The sequence below is a fragment of the Lithobates pipiens genome, unplaced genomic scaffold (genome assembly GCF_037356315.1).
Source record: "Lithobates pipiens isolate NorthernLeopardFrog02 unplaced genomic scaffold, aLitPip1_a1.2 Scaffold_52, whole genome shotgun sequence".
In the NCBI taxonomy this organism is placed as follows: Eukaryota; Metazoa; Chordata; class Amphibia; order Anura; family Ranidae; genus Lithobates; species Lithobates pipiens.
In genome coordinates this window covers 3,825,193-3,838,773 of record NW_027507875.1, presented here as the reverse complement: position 1 = coordinate 3,838,773, position 13,581 = coordinate 3,825,193, and the positions used below count along the sequence as shown (strand labels likewise).

General features: G+C 42.7%; 2 pseudogenes; both read left to right on the top strand.

The window, feature by feature from the left end:
* The first annotated feature begins 10,630 nt into the window (after positions 1 to 10,630).
* LOC143957481 (5S ribosomal RNA) lies at positions 10,631 to 10,749 on the top strand (annotated as a pseudogene).
* A 689-nt stretch (positions 10,750 to 11,438) lies between these two features.
* On the top strand, positions 11,439 to 11,557 carry LOC143957660 (5S ribosomal RNA; annotated as a pseudogene).
* Positions 11,558 to 13,581: the final 2,024 nt, after the last annotated feature.

Below are 13,581 nucleotides of genomic sequence, written 5' to 3'. Positions count from 1 at the left end.
CATTACGTGTCTTTAATCATGCAGTGAATATACCCCAAAATATAGCATAAGGATGAGAAAGGATAATAACTGGCAGAGGATGACATGGCAAAAAGACAAACTGCATTAGAAATGTGAATGTGAATTTGAGATGAAATGTCTATCCCCACTTACAGTTAGCACGGCTACGTAAAACAAAGTGTGAGCTAAGCGGCTAAATATTCCTTGACCGTTGTAGTACAAATTCAGAGATTAAGTATTGCAGTTGAAAAGAGATCGGAAGCGTTAGTTGCAGTAGCTTCAATATGACTGAGAAATCATTTCATGACCCTAAATGTAAAAGTTATCTCGGTAGCACTGAGTGGACTGATATTAGATGAGTGATCGTTGTAGTACAAATTCAGTTTCCCATAGCAGAGAGATACCAGCTAAATGTGAGAAGAGCAATGAAACTGTTTACATCGGTAGCATTGCATTACTCTTAATATGTGCAGCGTGTAAAGAAGCAATAAGATGGTTTTGTAGAATCCTAAAATTAGCAGTATACTTAATAAAGGTGAGTATGTAACCTGGATTTAGACATAGCAAACTCTACAATCTAATTTAGCAAAATTAGATCGGATAATATTGAGACAGTATAAACAGTTGGGGATTAAGTGGAAATACACGAAATAACAGCAACGACGTCTGTAGGTTTTTATCAATCAGGTTCATTACGTGTCTTTAATCATGTAGTGAATATACCCCAAATATAGCATAAGGATGAGAAAGGATAATAACTGGCAGAGGATGACATGGCAAAAAGACAAACTGCATTAGAAATGTGAATGTGAATTTGAGATGAAATGTCTATCCCCATTGGTTACTTACAGTTAACACGGCTACGTACAACAAAGTGTGAGCTAAGCGGCTAAATATTCCTTGACCGTTGTAGTACAAATTCAGAGATTAAGTATTGCAGTTGAAAAGAGATCGGAAACGTTAGTAGCAGTAGCTTCAAAATGACTGAGAAATCATTTCATTACCCTAAATGTAAAAGTTATCCCGGTAGCACTGAGTGGACTGATATTAGATGAGTGATCGTTGTAGTACAAATTCAGTTTCCCATAGCAGAGAGATACCAGCTAAATGTGAGAAGAGCAATGAAACTGTTTACATCGGTAGCATTGCATTACTCTTAATATGTGCAGCGTTTAAAGAAGCAATAAGATGGTTTTGTAGTATCCTAAAATTAGCAGTATACGTAATAAAGGTGAGTATGTAACCTGGATTTAGACATAGCAAACTCTACAATCTAATTTAGCAAAATTAGATCGGATAATATTGAGACAGTATAAACAGGTCGGGATTAAGTGGAAATACATGAAATAACAGCAACGACGTGTGTAGGTTTTTATCAATCAGGTTCATTACGTGTCTTTAATCGTGTAGTGAATATACCCAAAATATAGCAAGGATAATAAATGCAGAGGATGACATGGCAAATAGACAAACTGCATTAGAAATGTGAATATGAATTAGAGATGAAATGTCAATCCCCATTGGTTACTTACAGGTTACTGACAGTAACCAAAGGGGATTGACATTTCATCTCAAATTCATATTCACATTTCTAATGCAGTTTGTCTTTTTGCCAATACTGTTCACGCGGCTACGTACAGCAAAGTGTGAGCTAAGCAGCTAAATATTCTGCAATAGCAGAGATTAAATATTGCAGTTGAAAAGAGATCGAAAGCGTTAGTTGCAGTATGTTCAAAATGACTGAGAAATAATTTCAAATTCAGTTTCATATAGCAGTGAGAAGAGCAATTAAACTGTTCACGGTAGCATTGAATTACTCTTAATATGTGCAGCGTGTAAAGAAGCAATAAGATGGTTTTGTATTATCCTAAAATTAGTAATAACCTTTATAACGTAACGTAATAAAGGTGAGTATGTAACCTGGATTTAGACATGGCAAACTCTACAATCTAATTTATCAAAATTGGAACGGATAATATTGAGACAGTATATACAAGTCGAGTTTAAGTGGAAATACACAAAATATCTAGCTTACCTTTACATTGTTCAATAGAGCGTTGCAAAGTAATAGCAAGGCAGAATGTCGGAATAGCAATTAGATGAGATGATTGCTGCAATCATAAAATAACAGCAACGACGAAACTAGGTTTCTATCGTTTTTCAGGATCCTTACGTGTCTTTAAGGATGAGAAAGTATAATAACTGGCAAAGTATGAAATGGTAAAGAGATAAATTGCATTAGAGATGTGAGATAGACATGAAATGTCAATCCCCATGTGTTATTTACATGTAACCATTAATACAGTTAACGCGGCTACATACAGCAAAGTGTAAGCTAAGCAGCTAAAGGGTATACATTATTTAACAGTAAATTGACGTAGCTTGAAAAGTCCAACGTGTAAATCTTTCCATTAATTTTGTTACGCACGAAGACGGCTTACACTGACTGTTTTCCGTTTCCAGTGGAGCGAGAGATGGTTGCATTACTCTTAATGTGTAAAGGTTTTAAAAAGATGGTTTTGTGTGAATTTTGCTTTAACGTAAAATTAGATGTAGACATCATAACTATGGTTAGGTTTACAATGATTTAGAGATAGTAATCTCTATAATATAATAATAATAAGTATAGCAAAACAATTTAGGAAAATATTGAGGCAGTATATATAGGTAGAGATAAAGTGAATACACAAAAGGGATCAAGGGATAGTTGCAAAGTAATATCCTCATTAAGGCAGAATGTAGGAATAGCAATGAGATTCGATGGCTGCAACATAAAACGAAATATGAGCACGGCTAAAATACAGAACAACAGTACATAATTTAAGAGTACAGTAGAATATAGTATAAATTATTTAAGGTTAAATAGGCTTACCTTTAAAAAATCTAAGTTTAAATCGTTGAGTAAATCGTTGAGTAAATCATAAATTTATCAGCTAAATTAGCTCTGAGATTATGATTAATTTCACAGTTCTATTACGCGGTCCTTTTCCACTGGTATAGTCATAATATAATATCAGTAATTGCTGTCAGTAAATGTTAAAATTGTAAGACGGTTATGTGGAATTGATATGGATTTAAAAGCGGTACATTAATTTTCTGAAGCATATAGCAGAAATGCGTCTTACACTGCTTTTCTCACATTTTTCTGCGGTAAAAAGAAATGTTTTGTCACTGTGTTTTAACTGTTCCCGTTAAGGTGGAGAAAAAGAAGTAATACAGAAAATAGAGTCAAACAGTGGAAACGTTTATTTGCTTATGTCATGACAGCTGATACTGGTTGAGCAATAAAACTGTTTTATTAAGATGTAAGACTAGTTTTATTCTCTACATATATGCTTTTCAGAGTGTTGTATAATATTGGCGACCAATAGGACATTTAAATGGCTTAATATTGCAGGGAGGTAGTATCGCTTTTCAACCGTAAGAGATTGAAAGCTTAGCTTGAAAATGGCCGAGAAATAGTTGCGTTAGTCTAAATTTAAAGGATATGCCGGTACCAATGAGAAAGCTTATATTAGACTAGTTGATCATTACACAATCCTATTATTATTATTATTATTATTATTAATAAGATCATAGTGCAGAGAGATACTCAGTTAATGTTAGAAAAGCAATAAAACTGTTCACATCGTTAGCGAGCGATAGTTACATTACTCTTAGTATGTGCAGTATGAATGCAATCCTGGATGCAACCTGGATGGAGCAAATGGATGGTTTTGTGGACATTTTGCATTACCGTACAATTAGCGGTAGAACTCATGGAAATGAATAAATTTAACCGGATTTTGAGATAGTACTCTCTATTTCTAATAAGAAATAAAGAAAAATAAGTCAGGATGGTGTGTCAGGACTGTCACATACTGAATGTGACAGTTGATGTGGAGAATTACAAATATGCAAAATAGAGCAAAAGAGTACATGGTTTATTTTGATGTATGATAGTTTTATTGCATGCTTGATGTTTATGATTAAAATCGTGTAGGGAGAATAATCTATATTTAGCATAAGAATGAAAAGGCATAACATGGCAATGAGACAAACTTCATTAGAGATGTGAGCTAGATGGAATGATGAAATGTCTCTGTATAGCCCAGATTGTCTTCTGTTATCACTTAGCCTACCCTCTAAATTCACTAGCCTCTCTATATACACCAGCATGTTTTCTGTTTTCTGTATACATTACTCTGTCTTCTTTATACCCTGGCCTTTCTTCTATACACACTACCCTCTCTGTTATACACTAGTTTTTCTGTATACACTAGCCGATCTTCTGCATACAAAAGCCTGTCTTCGATATACACTAGCCTATGTTCTGAATACAGTAGCCCGTCTTCTGTCGTCTGTATGCCCTATAGCCTGTCTTCTGTATACATTAGTCTCTCTGTATACCCTAGCATCTCTGTATACCCCAAATTGTCTTCTGTAAACACTTGTCTCTCTTTATAGCCTGTCTAACCTTTCTTCTGTACACACTCTGTATACACTAACCAGGCTTCTATATAGCATAGCTTCACTGTATGCACTAGCCTCTCTGTATACCCTAGATAGTGTTCTGCATACACTAGCCTCTCTGTTATTCTGTATTCACTAGCCTTTCTTCTGTATGCTGTAGTCTTCTATATATACTATCTTCTCTGTACACCCTTGCATCTCTGTAAACACTGTGTAAATTAGCCAGTCTTATGTATACACTCGCCGACTGTATACACTAGACTATCTAAATGTACTAAACCCTCTGTAAACCACAGCCTGTTTTCTCTATACACTAGACGGTAAAAACTAGCTAGAATACACCAGCCTGTCTTCTGTACCCACTAGACTCTCTGTATACACTACCCAGTCTTCTGTATACACTGTCAGCTTTGATGTATACCCAAGCCTGTCTTCTGTATACACTAGTTTCTCTATATGCACTGTCCTTTCTGTATACACTCGACTCTCTCTATACACTAACCTCTCTATATACACTAACATCTTTGTATATACTAGCCTCTCTTTAAACTAGCCTCTCTGTGTACCCCAGCCTCACTGTTTACTCTAGCATCTCTGTATACTCAAGCTTATCTGCATTCACGAGTCTGTATTCTGTATTCACTAGCCTTTCTTCTGTATGCTGTAGTCTTCTATATATACCAGCTTCTCTGTACACCCTTGTGTCTCTGTAAACACTGTGTAAACTAGCCAAACTTATCTATACACTCACCGACTGTATACATTAGACTCTCTGAATACTCTAAACCCTCTGTATACCACAGCCTGTCTTCTGTATACACTAGACTGTAAAAACTAGCTAGAATACACCAGCCTCTATTTCTGTACCCACTAGACTCTTACTTTAGCATCTCTGTATACTCAAGCCTATCTGCATACTCGAGTCTGTATTCACTAGCCTTTCGTCTGTATGCTGTAGTCTTCTATATATACTAGCTTCTCTGTACACCCTTGCATCTCTGTAAACACTGTGTAAACTAGCCAGTCTTATGTATACACTCGCCGACTGTATACACTAGACTCTCTGAATACACTAAACCCTCTGTATACCACAGCCTGTCTTCTGTACCCACTAGACTCTCTGTATACACTACCCAGTCTTCTGTATACACTGTCAGCTTTGATGTATACCCAAGCCTGTCTTATGTATACACTAGTTTCTCTGTATGCACTGTCCTTTCTGTATACACTCGACTCTCTCTATACACTAACCTCTCTGTATACACTAACATTTTTGTATATATTAGCCTCTCTTTAAACTAGCCTCTCTGTGAGGATGGGCCTCACTGTTTACTCTAGCATCTGTATATACTCAAGCCTATCTGCATACACGAGTCTGTATTCTGTATACACTAGTCTCTCTTTAAACTAGCCTCTCTGTATACCCCAGAATAACTGTATACTCTAGCCTCTCTATATACACTAGCTTTTCTTCTGAATATAATAGTCTCAGTCTCTCTCTATAACCAAGCCTGTTTTCTGTATACATTAGCATGTGTCCTGTATACACTAGCCTGTCTTCTTTATTCTCTAGCCTCTCTGTATGCAATAGCCTGCCATCTAAATAAAATACATACTTTGTATTCCCAACCTGTTTTCTGTATAATCTAGCCTACCTTCTGTATACCTTAGCCTCTCTGTATAAACTAGCCTTCCTACTATATACACTGTCATTTATGAGGTAAACAAAGAGTCTAGTGTACATAAACGACAGGCTGTGTCCTGTATACACTAGCCTGTCTTCTTTATTCTCTAGCCTCTCTGTATACAATAGCCTGCCATCTAAATAAAATACATACTTTGTATACCCAACAGGTTTTCTGTATAAACTAGCCTACCTTCTGTATACCTTAGCCTCTCTGTATAAACTAGCCTTCCTTCTATATACACTGTCATTTATGAGGTAAACAAAGAGTCTAGTGTACATAAACGACAGGCTAGAGTATAAAGAGAGGATAGGGTATGCAGAAGAAAGCCTAGTGTATACAGAACACAGGCTAGTACCCTGAGCCTGGGTGATAGAGGATGAGGAGCATTAGGAGGGCTTGGTCTTCCACATCCGACCAAGTGTTCGGCAAGATGTGGCTCAACACGTCCAGCTGCCGAAAATAAGGACAAGCGTGGGAGGCACACAACACCCACTGTAACAGTGCTAGGTTCCTGTATTACAGAAACAGAACACCAGCACTAAGGGGTATCTTCAGGTGTATACTGTGCAGGAGGCACACAACACCCACTCTAACTTCTGCACTGCAGATGCCTGTATTGCAGAAATTGAACACCAGTAATAAAGGGTAGCTTCAGGTGTGTACTGTGCAGGAGGCACATAACACCCACTGTAACAGTGCTAGGTTCCCAAGCAGTAAAGACACTGTCCCTGCCTATCGTTCTCTTCCCCTGACCGCCGCAACACACTATACAAGGCCACCACCCCGGCGGCCTTATATAGTGTGGGGTGTGTACTAAACCCCCCTGAGCTATAATTGGCCACAGGAATCCTGCCTGTGGTCAATTGTGGCTCTCCTCTCAGAGGATGTCACATCTGTTCTTATTATATAGAACTTATTATGCTCCTTGTAAACTTTTTCAATTTGGCTGAATGGCCGGACGCAAGTTGCCCCTGGTGCGGGAACATGGGGGAGACATGATGCACATGTTTTGGAGATGCCCGAAGTTGATCCGCTACTGGACGGAGGGGACAGGAACCATTGATTGGGTGTTTGGAACGTCCACCGGGATGGAGGCGAAGTATTATCTCCTGGGATTAGTTGAAGGAGTTGGAAACCCGGGAAGCAGCAGGCAGTTCTGAGATGCCTATTTCAGGCAAGGAAACTGATTGCCCAACCCTGCTTAACCTCCAATGTTGGCAATGACTTGTTTTTTTTCGCTTGTTTACCAAGATGACCATGTTGGCGTTTGTCAAGTGGGTGGTCTCTTCGTTATCTCTGGGCTACAAGCTGGAGTTTCAGGAGATTCCACCTTCTCGCTTTCTAAGGTCAAGGATCCCCAGGGACCCAGTAAAGCAAAGACCGCTATTTCTGGCCTTAGATCACTTACTATCCCTGGGGGTGATATTAGAAGTGGACCCAAAAGAACAGGGTTCAGGGTTTTACTCAAATCTCTTCACCGTTCCAAAGCCAAATGGAAGTGTCAGACCTATCCTGGATCTGAAGGATCTGAACCGTTTTTTTACGCATCCGGTCCTGCAGTCAATTCGCACTGTGGTCTCCTCCCTGCAAGGGGGAGAGTTTATGGCATCAATAGACATCAAGGATGCATAACTGCATGTGACAATTTTTCCTGCACACCAAAAGTATCTAAGGTTCACGGTAGAGCGGCGCCATTTTCAATTTGTGGCCTTGCCGTTCGGGCTCGCTACGGCCCCTCGAGTCTTCACAAAGATTCTGGACCCTCTCTTGGCAAACCTAAGAGCTCAGGGTATAGCCGTCATGGCTTATCTAGATGATTTGCTTCTCATAGAGAAAACAGTAGCGCTCCTGAACCACAGTGTTACCAGAACGCTAGAGCACCTGGAACGCCTAGGTTGGATTATAAACCTAGAAAAGTCGTCCCTACAGCCTGCTACCAGGTTGCAATACCTGGGTATGGTTATCGACACCGCTCAGGGCAAGGTGTTTCTACCAAGGCAAAAAGCCTTGGCCATTGGGGATCTGGTGCGCCTAATTCTGGGCAGAATATCTTCCCCCATTCGGTTGTGCATGAGACCGTTAGGGAAAATGGTCGCCTCCTTCGAGGCCCTTCCATTCGCCCAGTTCCACTCAAGGCCTCTGCAAAGATGCATCCTTGTGGCTTGGAACAGGAAGCCCCAGTCCTTGGATCTTCCTATGCGTCTATCCCCAGGGACACGCAAGAGTCTCGTCTGGTGGTTGCAAACCGAGAATTTGCTGAAAGGCAAAAATTTTCTTCCTCTTCCATGGAAGATTATTACGACAGATGCCAGCCTGACAGGCTGGGGAGGAGTGCTCGCAGGGGAAATGGTCTGCGATCGAAAAGCTATTGCTCATAAATGTCTTGGAGATCTGGGCAGTTTATATGGCTCTCATAAACTGGTCTTTCAGACTACGGGGTCTCCCTGTTCGGGTTCAGTCCGACAATGCCACAGCAATGGCCTATATCAATCACCAGGGCGGTACCAGGAGTCTGGTTGCGCAAAAAGAGGTGAATCGCATACTTGTCTGGGCAGAAAGGCATGTTCCATGCCTTTCTGCAGTCTTCATTCCAGGAGTGGAAAATTGGCAGGCGGATTTTCTGAGCTGCCATCAGTTGTGCCCAGGAGAATGGGCTCTGCACCCCGACGTGTTTTGGAACATATGTCGCAGGTGGGGTCCTCCAGACGTAGATCTGTTTGCGTCCAGGTTCAACAGAAAACTGGACAAATTTGTGTCAAGGACAAGAGATACACTCGCTCAGGGGTCGGATGCTCTGACAGTTCCCCGGCTTGGCCCAGGCGACCGTGGTACGCAGAGATCATGAAGTTGGCAGTAGGCAGGCCGTGGATCCTCACTCTCTGGCCAGATCTGCTCTCAAAGGGTCCAATTTACCATCCTGCTTTACACAGTCTGAATTTGACGGTTTGGCTGCTGAGACCCACATTCTGAGAGACCGTGGGCTTTCGGGGCCAGTCCTTTCTACTCTGGTAAATGCCAGAAAGTCGGCCTCCAGGCTTATTTACTACAAAATCTGGAGGGCATATGTTTCCTGGTGTGAACGCAGGGAATGGCATCCTAGAAAGTATGTCATTAGCAGGATCTTGGCCTTCCTCCAGTCAGGCCTAGAAATGAATTTGGCCGTAAGCACTATCAAGGTGCAGATTTAGGCCTTGTCATTGTTTTTTCAGAAGCCACTTGCATTGCATTCCCTGGTGCAGGCTTTCATCCAAGGGGCTATGCGGATAAGGCCGCCAGTCAAACCTCCGGTATGCCCATGGGATCTGAATTTGGTTCTCTCAGCTTTGCAGGGGCAACCTTTTGAACCTTTGCATCAGGCTTCGTTAGTCCTTTTGACTAAAAAATTGGTTTTCTTGGTAGCTATATCCACAGGTTGAAGAGTGTCAGAACTAGCAGCTCTCTCCAGCAAAGAGCCGTATCTAATTATTCATAAGGACCGGGTGGTAATGCGTCCCAACAGGTCCTTTCTGCCTAAGGTGGTTTCAGGATTCCATTTGAAACAAGATGTAATCCTACCATCCTTTTTTCTGGACCCACAGTCCGCAGAAGAAGAATCTTTGCACACTTTGGATGTGGTAAGGGCAATCAGTATCTATCTTCATGAAACTGCTCAGATAAGGAAAACTGAATGCTTATTTATTTTGCTGGAAGGCCCTAGGAAGGGCCAGGCGGTATCAAAATCCACTCTCTCAAGGTGGATTCGACAGATTATTTCTCAGGCCTATAGTGTTAAAGGGAAGATCCCTCCTTTTCAAGTGAAAGCGCACTCAACTAGGGCTGTAAGTGTTTCTTGGGCAGTGCATCACCAGGCCTCCCTGGCTTAGATCTGTAAGGCTGCAACTTGGTCATCAGTCCACACATTCACCAGATTCTATCAGGTGGATGTCAGAGAGCAAGAGGATATTGCCTTTGGGCGCAGTGTACTGCAGGCTGCAGTTTAGGTCCTCTGGTCCTTGGCGGTCTATATATTATGATCTGTGTCTCCCTCCCCTCAATCTGAGCATTGCTTTGGGACATCCCACTATGTAATGAAGCTCCTGTGTCCCGTGATGTATGATCAAGAAAATAGGATTTTTATATACAGCTTACCTGTAAAATCCTTTTCTTGAGAGTACATCACGGGACACAGGGCTCCCGCCCCTCTTGGGTTTTACGTGGTTTGCTATTGCTATGCTACAAAACTGAGGTGCCTCCCATATGGGAGGGGTTATATAGGGGAGGAATTCTCCTTAATTGGGGGTTAACCAGTGTCCAATCACCAGAGGTACCTATATAACCCACTATGTAATGAAGCTGCTGTGTCCTATGATGTACTCTCAGGAAAAGGATTTTGCAGGTAAGCTGTATATAAAAATCCTATTTTTTATGTTGTTGACCTGTTTTTTTCCGCTTGTTTCCCAAGATGACCATCTTGGCGTTTGTCAAGAGAGTTGAGAGTGCCCAAAGAAAGTGCCTATGGCCAAATAACCCTGAAAGTGCCCGATCTTGTCTGATCTCGGAGGCTAAGCATTGTCGGGCCTGATTAGTAACTGGATGGGAGACCGACTGGGAATACCAGGTGCCGTAGGCTTCTTTTTATGTTGTTGGCGTTGACATGGTTTATTTTTTCAGCTTGTTTCCCAAGGTGACCATCTTGGCATTTGTCAAGAGGGCTGAGAGAGCCCAAAGAAATCTCCTACGGCCACATCACCCTGAAAGCGCCCGATCTCATCTGATCTCAGAGGCTAAGCAGGGTCCGGCCTGGATAGTATCTAATTACAGGTGCCGTAGGAATCTTTTTATATTGTTGGCTTTGATGTGTTTTTTTTCCGCTTGTTTCCCAAGGTGACCATTGTTGCATCTGTCAAGAGTTTTGAGTATTTGCCGAAGTGTTCGCCTAAGGCCACATCACCCTGAAAGCGCCCGATCTCAGAGGCTAAGCAGGGTCAGATGGGAGACCGCCAGGGACTATGTTGTTGGCGCTGACCTGTTTTTTTTCACTTGTTTCCCAAGATGACCATCTTGGCATTTGTCAAGAGGGTTGAGATTGTCTGAATAGAACACCTATGGCCACATCACCCTGAAAGCGCACAATCTCATCTGATCTCGGAGGCCTAGCAGTGTACGGCCTGGTTAATACCTGTATGGGAGAACATCTGTGAATACCAGGTGCCGTAGGCTTCTTTTTATGATGTTGGCGTTGACCTGTTTATTTTTGCTTGTTTCCCAAGGCGACCATCTTGGCGTTTAACAAGAGGGTTGAGAGTGCCCGAAGAGATCACCTACGGCCCCATCACCCTGAAAGCGCCCAATCTCGTCTTATCTCAGAGGCTAAACAGTGTCGGGCCTGGTTAGTACCTGGATGGGAGGCCGCCTGGGAATACCAGGTGCCATAGGCTTCTTTTTATGTTGTTGGCTTTGACCTGTTTTTTTCGCTTGTTTCTCAAGGCGACCATCTTGGTGTTTGTCAAGAGGGATGGGCGTGTCTTGTAGAGAAAGCTTACGGTCACATCACCCTGAAAGCACCCGATCTCGTTTGATTTCAAAGGCTAAGCAGCGTCAGGCCTGGTTAGTACCTGGATGGGAGACTGCCTGGGAAGACCATGTGCCATAGAAGGATCTGGCCTGGTTAGTGTCTTGATTGGGAGATCGCCTGGGAATACAGGATGCCGTAGGATTCTTTTTATGTTGTTGGCTTTTTTTTTTTTTGTAAAATCTTTTTTATTGAGTTTTTCAATAGCATAGAAAATTGCCCACACCTGGGCCAACAGTACCCACGCAGGGGCAAACTCTCCACTACGGCTACAACCGCAGCAGGGCATAACAGGTAACACAACATGATCGGTCTGCCTCTGAGGCAACAACAGGCCTCAACCAGGCAGACCGATAAAAAAACAAAACTAAACGTATCTAAGCCCCCATGGAGGGGAGGGTTAACAGCAGGAGAATCCGTGCTCAAAAGCAAAAGTACACGATGTCAAAGCATAGACGTACAAGTAATACCTGGGTCAGTCTATTACCATATCAGGACCTTAATGGTGGTCTAAGGGTTAGTTACTGCATCAGTCGCCGTAGTGCTATCAGCTAACCAACAAGCCCACACCTTTTCAAATTTTTTTGGGCATCCCCTACCCTCGTAGGTGGCTCTATAAAGGGGCAAACTAGCATTCACTAGACCCTTCCAGAACGTGACAGAGGGGGGAGATGATTTCTTCCAATTCATCGTGATGGCCTTACGTGCATAGTATAGTAGTAAGGATATGAGTAGTTTCCTAGCTCTGTGGATTATCAACTGCTCCACCAGCCCCAGCAGACAACATTTAGGATCAAAAGGAATACTAATCTTAGTAATGTTAGCTATCACCTGGAGAACTTCCTTCCAGTAATGCCCAATTGCTGGACAAGCCCAGAAAATGTGAAAAAACTCCCCTGGCTGATACGAGCATCTCCAGCACGCCGGGGAATGTGTCGGCGACATCTGGTGCAGTCTATGGGGTGTGTAGTGCGCTCTGTGTATAATTTTATACTGAACAAGTTTGTCCCTGGCCGAGACCAGTGGAGAGAACGGGAACACCCAGATTTCCCCCCAATCATCATCGTCCAGTTCCGGTATGTCCCCCACCCACTTCCTGCGTAGGGAGGACAGTTCGGGGATGGCAGCAACCAACAGGGACCTATAAATCTGAGAAGTGGGTTTCTCCAAATCCTTCACCCGAAGGGTGGACTCAAGCTCCGAGTATTCCATTATGACTGGTTGACCTAAGAACTGACATCTATGAGCATGGGCGATCTGGAGATACCTGAAATGAGCCCGTGCAGGCACGTTAAACTTCGTACACAATACATGAAAGGGAGCAAGCTCCCCATTGGTGATAACATGCTCCAGAGTCAGTATTTTGTATCTGGCCCAGGCCTGAGGATCCGGGATAGTGGTGAACTGTGGTAGGTTGGGATTCAGCCACAGGGGGGTGTGAGGAGACCAGGTGTTCGGCGGGGACTCTCTCAGTGCCTCCCCCACCCTCCATGCCCCCATAGTGGTGCGCATGGAAGGGGTGAGGCAATGAGGTGTTTTGGGTCCCCTGAATACCAACCCTTTCAAGGCCTCCAGAGACCCCACTATAGCTGCCTCCAACACCGTAGCAGAGTTGGACAGATCTGGCAGCAACCACCAGTGGACAGTCACAAGCTGAGTAGCCAAGAAGTATTTGTGGCAGTCCGGGAGAGCCAAGCCCCCATCGTCCACAGGCCTGGTCAGAGTGGTATACTTGAATCTAGGCGTTCCAGATCCCCAAATAAATGAAAGGAAGAGTTGTTTAAGAGAATTAAAGAAAGTTTTATTTAGCCATTGTGGGGAATTCCTAAATATGTACATTAGTTTGGGGAGGACTTTCATTTTTAGAAGGTTAATGCGCCCCATGAGGGA